This window comes from Malaclemys terrapin, chromosome 8 (genome assembly GCF_027887155.1).
Source record: "Malaclemys terrapin pileata isolate rMalTer1 chromosome 8, rMalTer1.hap1, whole genome shotgun sequence".
Classification (NCBI taxonomy): domain Eukaryota; kingdom Metazoa; phylum Chordata; order Testudines; family Emydidae; genus Malaclemys; species Malaclemys terrapin.
In genome coordinates this window covers 78,890,476-78,906,490 of record NC_071512.1, presented here as the reverse complement: position 1 = coordinate 78,906,490, position 16,015 = coordinate 78,890,476, and the positions used below count along the sequence as shown (strand labels likewise).

At 44.1% G+C, this 16,015-nt stretch overlaps 1 protein-coding gene across 3 annotated transcripts in view; it reads left to right on the top strand.

The window, feature by feature from the left end:
- Positions 1 to 303: 303 nt before the first annotated feature.
- LRRC8D (leucine rich repeat containing 8 VRAC subunit D) overlaps positions 304 to 16,015 on the top strand; it is an 84,475-nt gene continuing 68,763 nt past the window's right edge. For all 3 annotated transcript variants that reach the window (XM_054037057.1, XM_054037055.1, XM_054037056.1), the window contains exon 1: positions 304 to 463. The gene's annotated coding sequence lies outside the window, so the exon portion shown is untranslated. The remainder of the gene's footprint in view (positions 464 to 16,015) is intronic.

The following is a 16,015-nucleotide window of genomic DNA, read 5'->3' as shown; positions in this document are numbered from 1 at the left end:
AGCAGCGGATCTAGAAGCAGGCGGAAAACACCCGGGGGGGGGGCAATCTATTGCTCTCTCTTCCCTACACCCCCGTGCGGGGCGCCCCGGGTCCTGCAGCGGGGCCCCGAGCACCCCGGCAACAAGGGAGAGTCGCACGCACCTGCAGCGAGCGGCCCCGGAGCACCTGAGCCCTGGCAGCGCAGGGGTGCCGCGCAGCGGGGCGGGGACTGGCGATCACATGGGCGCTGCCGCGGGGGCCATTGGCTGTGTCCTCGGCCGCGCTTGGCTGGTGCCCCCGCTGCCGGGCCGGAGCTGCTCAGCGCGTCTCCGAGCGGAGCCATGTGCCGCTGCGTGGCGTGTGGCTGCGCGGCGCGGGCTGCAGGGCGCTGCTAGCGGCCGGGAGCCCCCACCCCCATGGCCGCCCCGCCGGAGTGATTCGCCGTGCGGCTGCGCCCACCTGCCTGCCGCGCCCTCCGCCCAGGTTTGTTACTGCAGCCCCGGGGGGCAGGGAGGTGCAGCCGGGGTGGTGCGGGCAGTGGAGGTCTCCAGGCAGGGAGGCTGCTACAGCCTGGTGGGGGGGGAGCGGTGCTAGCAGGAACCCCCCCACAGTGGAGCTTCTTGGGGTTAGGAGGAGAATCCGGCTGCCTGGGGGAGCGTCCCGGTTCCCGGACAGCGGCGCTGCCCCTCGCCTTCCTCTTTCCCTGCTTCGTCCCTCCCGCTGCGTCTGCACGTGCATTGGTCTTACCCGGCCGCTGTAGCTCCGCTAAGGTGAAACCCAGCCCAGTGGCTCTTCCTTATGCAACAAACAGCCGGTTACAGGAAATGCTAAGAATAAAAATGATGTCGATGTCTCCCAGTGAGGGATTATATCTACTCTGACTGACAGGGCAGCCCCAGAGGCTGGCCCGGGACTTAAGGACAGAGCCCATGTCCGGTTGCCAGATCAATACCACTGCAGGAAAACTGAACATCTCTTGCCACCCTGGTGTTTTAAGATAAATATGGACTTTTGCAATTATGTTGGCTGGGAAACCCTTTTAGATAAGGAGAGCTTAGAATTCATCCAGAACTAGCAAAGTGAACTGAAGCAGGCAGGAATAGTATCCCTAGATTAATAGTTATAAATACCCACACTCATAAGACTAGCTCTGCCTTCCCGTGGCAACAGGGGCATCCATAAACACTTGGAATACTGGCTAGTAGAAACCGAAAGGGTAACTAGTTTTGCAGTTGACAGGAAGAATATTCTAGTTCATCCAGAGATATTTTCCTTTTTAAAATCTCTCTTTAATATTTTTACTCTGTGAGTGCGTGTGTGTGCACACGTATGGAGCATTGCATGCCAGAGTATGATATTGGAGCAAGCCTTGGGTATGTAAGTTTACTCCAGCTAAAAAATCAGTCTCTTTCTGGACCCTCTCTTTCACCATATTGCATTATGAAATCAGCGTGCAACCACTTATTTGTGGTTTTTGTATGGTATCAAATATTTTCTTGATGTTGCACTAGGCACAGATAAAGGGCCTTAACCTATGTAATGTTTGCTATGTACATTTATTATAACACTTCCTACATCAGCACAGACTTTTGGTCAATGAACCATCTTTATTCCCCTGCTTTTTAGGTATCCTTGCTGTAAATGGCAGTACAATAACACTTCTCTAGTGTCTGTTGTATGGGAATCTCAGAGCATTTTCTATTAATCCTTGAAACCCCACTCCAAGTTAAAGAAGTTTTATTATCCCTGTCCTACTGATGTGTGAACTGAAGTCTAAGGTCACACAGTAAGCCTATGACAGAGCCAGTAATTGACTCTTCAGTCTCTAGGTGATTGACCTATCGCTTGATAAAACCAAGTCTCAGGAATGCTTTTTATAATGGTGCTGAAAATGTTTTTTTCCTGTTTATAGCAGCAGCTAAATTATCTTCAGCACGGGTTTGTGGTACATGTTGCTGATCATGGTTGTCAATGATGGTGGTCTCTCTCTCTTAAAATATATTTAGGGAAGGCTTAATTTCTGTGCCATAGAAACAGGGTTATGACCATCAGCTCTGGTAGCATTAAAGATAGAAAAGAAATTATCTCTGAAGGCACGGTAAGCAACTGCTAAGTGGACAGGGGACGTTGCGCTTCTAAAAAGTAAAATCTGATGGGGTGCTACCGAGGTCCTGGTCCCCCAGTGTAACCTATCAAATACATTTTAGCCCTCTTTACTTCACAAGCTAAAGGTGCCCTAGTTTCAAATCTGTTTCTGCTTTTCCAGTGGGTCTACATTCATTTTTTTCATGACTAAATTAAAGGCTTCAACAGTGAACAGCAATTCATGTTACATTATTTATTCACCATTGATCTTGGATCAGTACACCAAGCTTCACTGTGAGGCCAGCAGTGAGGTGCTGTGAATTAAATCCATTCTCAGGGATTTATAATTTGGCTGTAAACCTTGTATTGTCTGATTAAACTTGACTTACAAGGTCTTGGCCTGAGAGTAAGTTATTTTGATGATATTTTATGTGCCTTTGTGATGTCTATCAATTCTTCAGCAGAGTTCACTGTACAGCAAATTAAAGTGTTAATATTAAAATAATACAGTATTTGTCCTAGATCTTGGACATATTGTGCATAGCCATTTTCCACATGGCATGTAACAAACAAGGAATGTCTAAACAGATACTCTTCTCTGCTGTCAAGATTGCTTTGATAAGGAGACAAAGATTACATTGACTATACAAAGTGGGATGGAGGATGGCACAGTATAAAACAAATTCATAATCTCCAGAACATGATGCTGTGTATATGATGGGAGTTCTAAAATCCATTTAGAAGTGGGACAACTGTCTGTGTAATGTTTTCAAACCCAGAGGAGGTGTAGTAAAGCAACAACACTAATAATAACATAGGGAAACTTTGCATGCTTCTACCACATGAAGGTAATATTGATAGGAACAAGCCTGTTCTTGTAATGACCATGTTAAGAGCTGGGTAAGTTAAAGCAGTCAGACACGCACAAAAAAAAATTAAATATCAAACATAGCACTACTATAACTCATTGGAACATGCAAAATCTGTTTCCTCCATGGTATTCCATTGTTTAGCCTTGCTAAACATTTTACTTCTTTGTGACACATGCAGCTTTGCTGGAGGCACCAGCTTTACTGAGAGCACATCCAGCTCACTTTCCTATGACTTCAGAAAAGTGTTTTTCTTTCCTCTAGAAGTAGGTAACAACCAGGAGATATGCCAATTATACATCTTCTTTCTGGGCATCTTTCCTAATTCCATTTCTGGTGAGTCACAAAAAACTAATGGTATTGTGGGAAGTGTTTCCAAATGCAGGAGATTTAAGAAATGGAATGCATGGCAGCAGTCCGAGAAAACTAGCCAGAGCTGGCACTAGGCATAAGTAGACTAAGCAATTGCTTAGGGCCCCAAGCAGCAAGCCCCCACACATTATTAGTATGTGGTGTGGGTGTGTGTGTGCGGGGGGGAAATTCCTGTTTAGGGCCCCCGCTGGGCCAGCACTGGCTCTGAAACTAGACATATGTTCTGTGGTCAAAAGCACTTGTAACCATGAATAAATGTGATAGGTGTTGCTTTAATCCAATAGTGTGACTGACCTGAAAATTCTCAACTGAAGTTCTTTCTACCCCCATTCCTCAAAGCCTTTTCATTGGTTCCCTGCTCTGTATTATGGTGCTGATTCAAAGCCTACTCTGAATTTAGTGGGAGTTGACTTCAGAGGGCTTTGGATCAGGCCCTGTGTGACACTGGTTCTTCCCCCTTTCCTGATCCCATCTGTTGCTGTGTCATTTCCTCTTCTTGCAGTCTGGCAGTGGGTGGGTGGATGACCAAGAATCCTGAGTCAGTGCCTCATCCCAGTGGCTGCAAATGGTCCCTCTTCCTGTTGCTGTACCTCTCTCACCCACAGTAGAATTGGTTAGTCTTAATCCAAGGGACCCTGGCTAATCTCTAAGGATTAGACAATGTTTTGAGGATTAAAGTTCTTAATTAGAGCCTAGTGCTGGAGACAGACATCTTGCTGAAATGTGGCATACTTTGTGGTGGAAGCAGTGTGGGAGCTCAGAGAAATAAACTCTAAACCAGTTTCCAAGATACATACTAACAAAAGGGAACACCTGATTATTAAATCAAAACGTTTCTTTTGTAAAATACAAAGAATATAAGGTTTTCTTCTGCCCGTTAAAGAGATATAAGACAATTACAAATTATTTTTAAGTTCCTTGTCTTCTTGCAGTTGCTTCTTGTTTTCATGTAGTTTTACAATTTGTAGCATTACTAATAATGTACTTGAGTAGTAATATTTTTTTTAAATGAGCTTTTCGCATCTTAGGCTGTTTATGTTTGTATTTCTTTCAACTGTGAAACTAGACTACTCAGTTATGTTTTTGTTTCTATTCAGTTCTATTTCCCTGATTCTGCTATATACCACAATGCCAAAGATTGCAGGGGGAGGCTTGCATCAAAACAATTTTTTCCCCCACTGAAGTGTTTAGAAAATACAAAAACACAACCCCCCCCCCAAAGTCTTGGTTTCTATTAAGACTTGTAAACTCTTTTATAAATTTTAAACTATGTGAAAGTGTTTCTTTGGCAAAGCAGACTGAAAATTGGACCCAATCCTGCAAAAACGTTTGGAGGTACGTGATTTTTCACAAATGTAGTCTCATGGGTCTGCTTCCCTGTAAAAGTCTTTGGCATCATAGTCTTAGGGAATCTGCAAAAATTTACTATTGGCCATACTGGTTGGCTTCCACAGGCTCATGTTTTTAGTGAGTGTTTGCAGGAGTGGGCCTTTAAATCATGTTTAAACACTGGACTGACATTTTCTAGCATCATAGCACTAGGCTCAGAAAAGCCAATTGTAATTAGTTGTTTTAAATAAATATATCACAGTTTATTCATGGTGACAAGTGCTTCTTACCTTGAGAAAGATGGGTGAGTGAGGTAACACCTATTATTGGACCAACTTCTACCTTGAGAACATTTTGTGTCCCGTTTTTCAACGGTGCAACTCCTTTGACTCGATCATAATTACACCAGGGATAGATTTGGCTCAGAATCTCTTGGGCTGAGTAAAATGGGTGCAGTTTTCTCTTCTCCACTTAGCAAGAATAGGCACTGATTGCCAAACAAAACTTTTTCAGAGACTCCATACAAATTTACTAAAGAACAAAGCCAGCATTCTCAACTTTCAACTAGCTGAGAATCATCTTGTTGTTTTTTGACCTATTCAAAAGCAAAGTGCGTCACAAGTCAGGTTGGCACTTTGTAACACAGTCAATAAGTCGCACTCATTTCCACATCGTTAATTTTAACAGTCTATTGCTGAAACTTTCTTTCGTGAAAGAAATCAAAGCTCTTTTGCAATATCTCTGTATTCTTTGTATTCTTCCAGTCTTGCAAACTGGTTTCCCATCTCCTTCCTGAAACAGAGAAGCCTGTTTTATAGGACCCTGATTTAGCACCTCCAGAAATGCCCTGGGGCCTAAAAATATATTCCTTCTGTGGGAGTAGATTTGTCTTTTGGGATCTAGCAAGCAAAGTATCTATTTCATTCATCTTTAAGAAAGAAAAGCAGTGGTATTCAAGTGGTATCACTGCATCAAGCACCTGCTTGTTGCCACTTGTACAAAGAGAAATAGTTTCATTTCTGTCCTTTTCATCTTATCTGTGTGAAAGCACAATATTTTCATAGCTTCAAATACATTCTTTAACGCTGTTACTGTCTACAACTTTCTCTTTCTGCTTGTGCTCCCCTCTTAGCCACCAAAGTGATGTTCCATGTAAGGGGACAATTTGTGCTACTCCACTTTTAAGGAATAACTGTGGTACAAAGCACTTTCACACTAGACGAGGATGGCAAAAATTTGCCACCCCTGTCTTGACCAAAATGCTCTTTTTGGAAGCAATATTAGAGAGGGGAATGAGGAAATTAGCAGGCTGAATGCAGTAGGGCAACTAGCAATAGGAAAGGTGAGCAGAGCACATGGTTCTGCGTAGTCCAGCATTTTGTATTAAAGGTGACCTACGGAAGAGTGAGACAGTTGAGCCTGTGACCTCTTTTACTGCTTGAAAAGTGTAAGTCTGTTTTGTTTTGTTTTTTCCATATTAGAAATATCAGGTCTGGTCATTTCTTGTTTTGTTGGGAGACTTTTTGGAGGACCAGAGAAGTGAAGTGGGAGCTTTCTCAGCCCTCAGTTGAGGAGGAGGAGGTGTTTCATACTAACAAAGAGCTTCTCTTCCACCTGTTTTTTTTTCTGACATTTGAATTAAAAAGGGTAAACAAAACCCCAATAAACAAGAGTTTGAAACAATCTGAAAAAAAAAAAACTGTTTTCATCTCAATTGCTCAGGTTTTGCTGTCTTCATGTTATCTTCTCAAGACTAGTGAGTCCTAGACTTCCGATATAAAGAAAGTAAAGTTAAAACCTTAGGCCTTCTTTAGGCACCATAAAGAAACAAACAAAAAGAACACAAAGTCTGATTTTTGTTTTTTTCAGATCGCCATTAAGGGTATACCTTCACTGCACAGTTAACTGGATGCTTGGCACCCAAGTTAGCTTAGCCCAGGTGGGAGCATTCTCACAGCAAAGCCCTACCCATGTTACTGGATCCCTGTTTTCTGCATATCCATGGGGCGTATCCTGTTGTTCTTTGTGCTGGGGCTTCACAACTAATTGTGGGAAGACACTGGAAGAATTTCAGCATTTGAGTGACTTTGCCTGTGTCCCCACTTCAAGGAGGGCATGTTCCAGTCCTAGTTAAAGTCCTAGTTAAAGTGGAGTTTGAGCTCTGACCCTCCCCGACAGCCACGTAAATTAGCCCAGGCTTAAAGCACCTCCAAATCCAGCTTCAGAGGTTTTTCTGTGTGGCAGGAAGGGGGAGAGTTTGGGCTAAATCTCAAGCAAGAGCCTGGGTTAATTCTGAACTAAAGATGTACTCTCAATGGGTTTCTCCATAAAAGGTGGTTTTTGTTTTCTACAGGAACCTTGGCTTAGAACTTCCTCTAGTGTTGTAAAACCCGAATGGTGCTAGGCCAGATTTCACATTTACTAGAAGCAGTGCTGAGTCAGTGTTGTTTTAAGAACCTAGCTTGCTGCAAGATGATCTCTGCAGTCATAGGAAAGTTATATAGTATTGTGACATTTTGGGGTTCACAGCAGACCGGCAAGGGGTTTTCACTGCCTGTCCTGTAACTCTGGGTGCCTTCAGTGCTATATTGCTGTGGCTAACAGCCCTGATGCCAACCGCCAGTATTACAAGCATTGAGGTCCCACCCTGGCTTCACCACACAGTTACTTTTTGCAGAGTGACCCCAACATCCTCCCAGTCCCAAATTTCCCCAAAACTGTCTGTCTGTAGTGTCCAGCCCTCTCCTGGACTGCTCACAAAAGTTGTTAGTCAATATGCTGCAGCTTATTAATTTAACTGGTGTTTGACAAGCGGTCTTATTTCAATCACACAACTGAATTGGTTTATAGTAAAAGTGAAACAAGTTTATTAAACAAAACATCATAGATTTAAGCGATGTCAAGTATAAGGAATAAGGAAAGAGTTACAAGCAAATAAAAGTAAAAATATGCTTCTAAGACTAAAACTTAATTTCAGCAAGTTACAGTCTTTGCCTAAGTAGGTTTCTTATATAAACTTAATTCCCAGAAACTTCTACCCCCTTGGTTGAAGGACCCAGTGTCCTGTGATTTCAAGAGCTCCAGCCCCTTGAATCCCTCAAGTGATAACTCAAACGTCTTTTTGCCCCCCCTTATATCACCCAAAATTCATTGTCTGTTTCAAAAGCCTGGAAGGCTTCCTGCTGTTCTTCCCTTCTTGTGGACTTCCCCTCCCTCTGCTGATTTGTATGTAAATAGGGCTCCCATTGGTTTTATTCCACATTGCTTAACTTACACTAGAGCATAGACTTGCGCAGCCCATTTCATTAGGGTGTGCACCCAGGGAGCCCCACTCTAGCCCCTGCCATGCCCTAGCCCGGCCCCCACCCTGCCCCCATCCACTCCCTCCTACTTCCCGCCCCCTGACTCCTCCCCCCCCCAGAACTCCCAACCCCTCCTGCTCCTTGTCCCCTGACTACCCCCTCCTGGGACCGCTGCCCCTAACTGCCCCCCAGGACCCCACCCCCTACCTAAGCCTCCCTGCTCCTCATCCCCTGACTGCCCCCCTAGGATTCTACCTGTCCCCTGACTGTCCCGACCCTTATCCACACCCCCATCCCCAGACAGACCTCCGGAACTCCCATGCCTATCCAACTGCTCCCCAGCCTCTGACAGGACCCCCAGAACTCCCGACCCATACAACCCCCCCCGCTCCCTGCCTCCCCCAACCCCTCTCCACACCCCTGCCTCCTGACAGGGCCCCCAGAACTCCCGACTCATCCAACCCCCCCCCAGCTCCTTGTCCCCTGACCACCGCCTCCAACGACCCTCCTTGCTCCCTGTCCCCTGACTGCTCTGACCCCTATCCGCCTCCTGACAGACCCCGGGACTCCCATGCCCCATCCAACCCCCCCTGTTCCCTGACCACCCCCTCCAGAGACTCCCGCCCCTAACCACCACCCCATAATCCCACCCCCTATCCAATCAGGAGCGGTAGGTTCGTATGATTTTTGGTGGTGCCCAAGCAGAGCTGTCCCAACCATAGGACGGATCGGGGCAAATGCCCTGGACGCTGTGCTTTGGGGGGGCCTTGTGCTTCAGGGGGACACAGGGTCCAGGGCAGCCTGGGGCTTAGCGAGCAACCCGGCCCCAGCGAGCAACCCGGCCCCAGCATGCTCCACCCCTTCCCCCAAACCCCCACCACTGAACAACGCTGGGAGCCGGTGGGGTGGAGCAGAGCGGGCTGGGGCCAGGTCACTTGCTGCTGCCAGTGCCAGACCCCCCGCTAACCCTCCAGGCTGCCCTGGACTCCTTGTCCCCCTGAAGAATATCCTGAGGCTCTCTCTGCCTGCAGCTCCCTCCCCCTCCCTGCAGGGGAGGCACAGTCAGGCAGCTCTGGCACCGCCCCCCCACAGCTCCCATTGGCCGGGGTTCCTAGCCAATGGGCTGGGAACCAGGTCAGCGCTGGGAGGGGGGAGAGAGGCAGCATACAGAGTTGCCCTGCCTCTGCCGAGACTCTCCCCTGCACGCAGGGATGCTGGGGACGGGGGAGCTGCCCCCGAGGTGAGAGTGCCTCACCCCCCTGGCCCAACCCACCCTGCTCCCTGTCCCCTGACTGCCCCCCCGCCACTTCCAACCCCCACCCCCCCCAAACCATGAGGGAGGCTCCTAGCAGCGTCTGGCTCAGTGTGGCGCCATACACGCTGCCCTGCGGGAGCACGTAGCCCCCCCCCCCACAGCTGTGCCTGCCCTGCATTAGGGTGTGCCCAGGCACACCTGGCACACCCCCTGCGCACGCCTATGCACTAGAGAAATGTAGATAGTTACCTTCCCTCCTGTCTGGGAGAAAATCATTTTCTCCCTGTGTTTAGTCACAGACTTTAAAGCATAACATCATGGAGTATCCATAATTCCTCACATTGTGTAAATACATACATTTCACAATGACATCATCACCAGTGTGTCACAGGCTGTCAGAAAAGACCTTACTTGATATGCTTTTATAATACAGTACTGTTGTATACAATCAGTGAATTCAATTGCGTATCATTTAAGTTACAGATCACCTCTTTATAGACTAGTAAACCTTTGAAATGCATATTCAGATGAAGTTCCTTTTCTCCTGCTGGGAAGAAACATCATGTGGTCTGGCCAAGACTTAATGTTGGTTCCTTCCCATGTTAGGTTGATGGCTTTGTTTGCCTTTTATGTAAATGCTTTTCCAATGACTCTCAATTTACCTTGAAGACACATGCAAGCATGCAGAACCACATTCTGGGTGGGGTGGAGTGCCTTTTAAAAACATAATGTCAGCATGTTTTGCCTATGTTACCTATTCGTACACCACACAATAATATTACTGGTCAGTGAGTTGTGTGTTTTCCAATGGTACATTACATGCCACCTTTTGATGACAACTGTGTTAGATGTATTGAGTATGTCAGGCCTGACAAGTTGCTGTTGGTAAGACAACTCCCACCTGTTTATGCTCTCTGTATGTGTGTATATATATCTGCTCAATATATGTTCCATTCTATATGCATCCGAAGAAGTGGGCTGTAGTCCACGAAAGCTTATGCTAAATTTGTTAGTCTCTAAGGTGCCACAAGTACTCCTGTTCTTCTTTGTTGACACAGAGTAGTGAACCACCAATGGGCCTCTCGGTCACAAGTATAAAGCCATGGTTATAAGCAGAAATTAATCCAATATACCACACCCATTTTTTTTTTTATGCTCATTCTTTAAGGCTGGCTGTAGACACAGACCTCAAGATGGGGATGAAGGGGAACTTTTCCACTAGTAGCAATTGATAAGAGGTAGACCCCAGGGTAAAGCACGTGAATAAATGGATGATCTCTTGTGCAGAATTACTGAAGTGAGGTGTGAGAGAGAATGCAGTGCTGTAAAGTTGGAAGAGGGCTGATAAATGAATGGAGATCTTTAATGTAACTTTTGTGTGTATATTTCAAGTTGTATTTCTTAAATGTTTTTTATGCTAATAAACTCTGTCCACAGCCTGATTGTTTCTGTCTACATCCAGTACGCCGATCAGCAAATAATGCATAAACGGATTGTAAATTAAGCTTTCAGGTCAAAGGTTTCATCTGTGGGTATCAGTATTATGTGCAAAAATATTGTTTATACAATACTTATCTGATTCTGATTACAGTGCCTTGCATTGGTGCGACTTTTGACACTATTCATTAATAAATCTCTCTGTACTGTACTAATGCAAACCTCCACTAATGATTCAAACATGTCCACCAACTTACACATTATAGATAGTGCTTTTTGCACAAATTGCCAAAAGGAAGTCAATAATCCTTTTAGTCTGACAGTTTGTATATTAAAAGTTGACTTGTTGGTCCAGACCAGTGAAAAGTATTACATTCTCTCGCCCTTCTACTTCCCCTCCCGCCCCCACAAGCACCAATATGGCTACACTTTCCACATAAATTAGCAATTGCCTTAATCAAAGATGCAGAGAGGAATCAGACTTCACGCTTAATCTAACTGAGGTTTAAAAATACAAAAGCAGAAGCCTACACGCAGAGTTCCTCACAATGACTGCTATCCAGAAACTTGCATATGCATGCTCCTTTTCCATTTTTAAAATATATATATATATATATATATATATATATATATAATAAATCCTAAGCCTTCTCAAACTGGAAGACCACTAAAGAAAGAAACACGAAACCTTTGGGGCATTTTTTTTTTCCTCTTTAAAAGTTTTATTTTAGGTACTTGTTCTATAATCTATGCCAGGCCTATTCAATATTTTATCTTGCCTGCATATATGGTCGTGGAAGATGGAGAATAGATTTGATAATCCTGTTCCTTCAAAAATAGCCAAATCTCTTGTAGTGCAAATACGTCTTGGTGTCTCGTACTTATTTCTCTGTTTCAAAAGTTGTGATTCTAGTCATTTACTCTACCTGAAATACAAAGTGAAAAGGGAGTAAGGATAGGTTGTACAAAAACAAGAACAGAAAAAAGTAACACCTGAAATGGGGGAATGGATGTAAAAAGCATTAGAAGTCTGTTGTACTGGCACATCTTTGGTGGAGTGGGTCATGGAATCAGGGAAATCTGAAACTGGCCTTCTCTAACAACAGAGTTTTAAATCTTTATTATTTAAAACTTTGCGGACACATGTAAATTGTTTTTGTTAATTTGGTAAGGGATTAACTGTTGCTGAATTGAGATAGATCAATCCAAGGCACTCAAACCAATTTAAGATTGTCCACAAGAGAGATTTACACCACTGTAACAAAATCTATTTTAAAATAAAAAATCAGTGCAAATTCTGTTTGTAGACTAGCCTTGAGTTACAGGAAAACAAGAATTGTTAGTAAATGAAGACAAAAAAAAATTGGAAACAGTATCAAGTATGGCAGGTAGAGGAGATAACAGGCAGCAATCTGACAAGATAAACATGAGGAAATCTAAAAGGGATAGATCATACCATTCTGCAAGTGAAAGGTGTGGGGATTCTGTTTTTTTTAGACTGAACCTAATCTCATAATTGGAAATATGGTCTTTGCCTAAGGCACTATACAAATATGCAAGTTGCACTAGTTTAACTAAAATCCATTAAAAAAGTATGCAATTAAGCTGGTGCAAATGCATGGTGTAGATGCACACACATCAGTTTCAGACTGATTATATTGATATAGCATGTGCCTGTAAATTTCCTGATGCAAGCTAAATCAATATAAACTGGGTTTAAATCAAATGTAGTGTCCCCATAGAGCTTTGCACCATTTAATTAGATCAGTTTAAAATTGCCTGTTCACACCCATAGTGCCAGTTTAACTGGAGACCAGGCCAGAGCTGAAACACTGCTGGGGCAGTATTCAGGGCTGCTACCACTCTGTATTTCTTCTGTGGATAAAGAGAGGATTGCAGATTTCAGAACTTGCATTTACCACCTCTCCCAAGCATTCCATTCATTTCCCTCCCACCCCCATTTTAAGGGCTTCTTCAAAGGCAATCATATTTGTCTGAAAATATTTTTACCTGCCAGTTGACCAAGTTTGCATAGCCTTGCACTGAACTTTTCAGTTTGAGGTGTAACGTGATGATAAACCAAAAGGGGGTGGGGGACATGGAACCATTGGCATCTGGTTATCAGCTTCCGTAATTGCCTATAGTTTAAAGAACTGGCTGATGGCAGCCACTAAAGCCTTCCAAACAATCCTCCCAATGCAGTTTAAAATAGTTGGTGACACTCTGAATGACTTATCTCCCAGAGACAGAGAGAATAAATAAGAATGATGGACCATAGGGACCCTGTGTGGGGAATAGACGAACCCATAAAATGGCTGGCAGGGGAAGACTAGGGGACCCTGGCCTGGGGGAAGGAGACATGAGCACCCAGATTCCTTGGCGTCAGAGGAAAGAGGTATAATGCAGAACTCCTGGCATGGGGTCAGGTTTATAGGGAGTCCCTGAAATAGAGTGGGATGGGAAGGTGGTAACAGAGAGAGCTTGAAGGGGAATGGAAAATTACAAGGAACCCATGTTGTGTGCTGTGAGTTCTGCCAACAGAACAAACTCTGTGACCCTCTAGGTGTTACTTGTAACACTAAGATTCTTTCAACTCAGCATATGTCTACACTGCAATTAAACACTCATTGTTGGTCCCGGTCAGCTGACTCAGGCTGGAGCTGTAAAATTGTCTGGAAAATGTCTACACTCCAATTCTATAACCCCACAAGCCTGAGTCAGCTGACACGGGTCAGCTGTGGGTGTTTAATTGCAGTGTAGACATACCTTGTGAGACTAGAGAGGGACAAAAGTCCTTTCTGGTTTGGTTACTTTGTGTATTTGACAACACTGTGTACATAGTCACTTTCATTGTTTCCTCCTATATATCCAGTGAGTTTTCCCTGTCTGTGTGGATCTTTCATACAGAAACTGGAGAGGAAACCAGCATTTTTTTTTTTAAGTGATTGAAAAATCACAAGCATTGGAGGGCAACTCAGACAAATGGAAGACCTATTGAAATTTGCTTTCAAATTGTTGCCTTTAATTTTTGAAGTGTTTTTGGAAGCTTCACACCTTCCCCACAAAAACGAAATGTTCTCTCCCTGCCCTCCCCTAAAATGGCCTCATCGGTGTTTGAAAAATCAGTTACTACACCTGGGTACAGTGATTGTTAGTAATGATTATTTACATAGCAAACATAACAAATAAAAGGATTTGATGACTAATGAAAGAATGAGGACAGGTGTATATATTCCACATATAGGCAGTGTTCTATAGGAAATGTCCATTTGGAGATCACATGTCATGCCAGAAGCACTGAAGGCCTGGCTATGCTGTAGAGATGTAGGTACACCAGTGCACATTTTTAAAAAAAACTTTCCCAGTGTTGAGGGGGCCTGAGAGAACAGAGAAGGAATGACAGGGAGAGAGCTGGGAGATAAATGGCTATCAGACAGACTTAAAACATACACTTCTTGTATAGTGTCCTGCATACCGACCAGCCACAATACTAGCAGTACAAAAACAGTGATTAGTGTGTTTTGTTTCCTATATTACAGCAGATGGTTCTGTAACTAAGACGTGGCTTTGTTGGACTACATTTAAGACAGTTGTCCATAAGACTCAGACTACACTGTCGCTGTAGATGCTTCCTACAGCAACAGAAGAGATTCCCCACGCCCCCATCACTCTAGATAATCCACCTCCAGTTGCAGCACCTAGAGTGATTGAAGCATTACATCGGAGGTTAGGTTGTCAGAGCATGGCACTAAGGCATGTGAATTTTTCACACTACTGAGCAACATAGTTATGTCGATCTAAATTTTAAGTTTAGACAGGCGCAGGGGGAAGAACAGAAAAGCTATAAACAGAGGAGAAAAGTCTTCAAATAGGGTTTGAAATAAAATGGAGAGGCTGAGGTTTACAGGTTCAGGAAGGTACTTCTTAGGGGCGTCTGTACTACAAGCACTACAGCGGCACAGCTGCAGCTAACACTGCTATCGTGCTTTCATGTGGACACTTCCTACAGCAATGGACAGGATTTTTATCTTTGCTGCATGTAGATTGGGGTTAGGTTGACTAACTGTGTCACACAGGGCATGACATTTTTCACAGCCCTGAGCGATGTAGCTAGGTCAATGTACGTTTTAGGTACAGATCAGGTCTTAATCTACACTACAGGGTTGTGCCGATGTAGCTACATCAACATACCTAGCCAGTGTAGATGTACCTTTAGTGGCAGGAACTGCAGAGAAGGCTCTTACACCTGCCTTGACAATATGGAAAAAGGAATTTGATTTTTTTATCACCAGATTTTTAGTATTTTTCTTAAAGCCTTAGGTCCTGCTTACATGAGACTTTCACCTTTAATTTTAAAATAAAAATGTTTCTAGCTATCATAGTTGCACCCTAAAGCCTCAAACATGTGATCACAAATAACCCAAAATGTGTTTATATTTTTTAAAAAAACCTCATATTTTGGGGGCTTGTCTCCATGGTTTTTGAATGCTTGGGATTGGCAATACTGGGGGGGAGGTTCTACAGAAGGCTGGGATTAAGACTGGAGCAAATTCATAATTTTTTAAAAATAATAAAATAAGGCACTTTTGAAGTGGCACCCAAGATTCATGGGATTATTTGCAGATGGTGATGTCCTGGTCAGGCTTCTTGGGTGGAGGGATAGCTCAGTGGTTTGAGCATTGGCTTGCTAAACCGAGGGTTGTGAGTTCAATCCTTGAGGGGGGCCACTTAGGGATGGGGCAAAATCAGTACTTGGTCCTGCTAGTGAAGACAAGGGGCTGGACTCAATGACCTTTCAAGGTCCCTTCCAGTTCTAGGAGATAGGATATCTCCATTTATTTTTATTTTTTTGCTGTACGCTTGAAGCAGCAAGGGTGAGGTTGTTCCCACACTTGGAAAGGTATCAAAGTAGCTATTCCAGAATGTATATTTAATGGCCCTGTATGGAGACTTATTCTGGAATAGCTATTTTTGGGATATTTCCAACTGTAGACAAATCCTTGGGGTGGGGGGAATGCTGCTAATGAAAGCACAAAGGTGGATTTATGCAAACGGGGAAGAGAGGCATTAGGGTACACACGCCCTGAGGTTGCCTTTTTCACCACAGCTGCAATCTCACCGAGGTGGCAGAACACAGGATACACCTTATCTACCTCTGAACTGAGACTGCTTCCTGCATTGAGCAGTTGATGCAGCATAATAGGATATAAAGGGTAATTATCAGAAAAAATTAAGGGGGCCTTGTCACAGCATTCCAAAAGGATCTGGGCAGGTCATAAACATATATCTTCTTGCATCCTCAGAGACTCTTAGTTATTGATTTTTTTTTCATTCTTCAGATTTCGCTGATTTCTGAAAGGAGTTAACCTCAGGGTCGGTCTAGCTT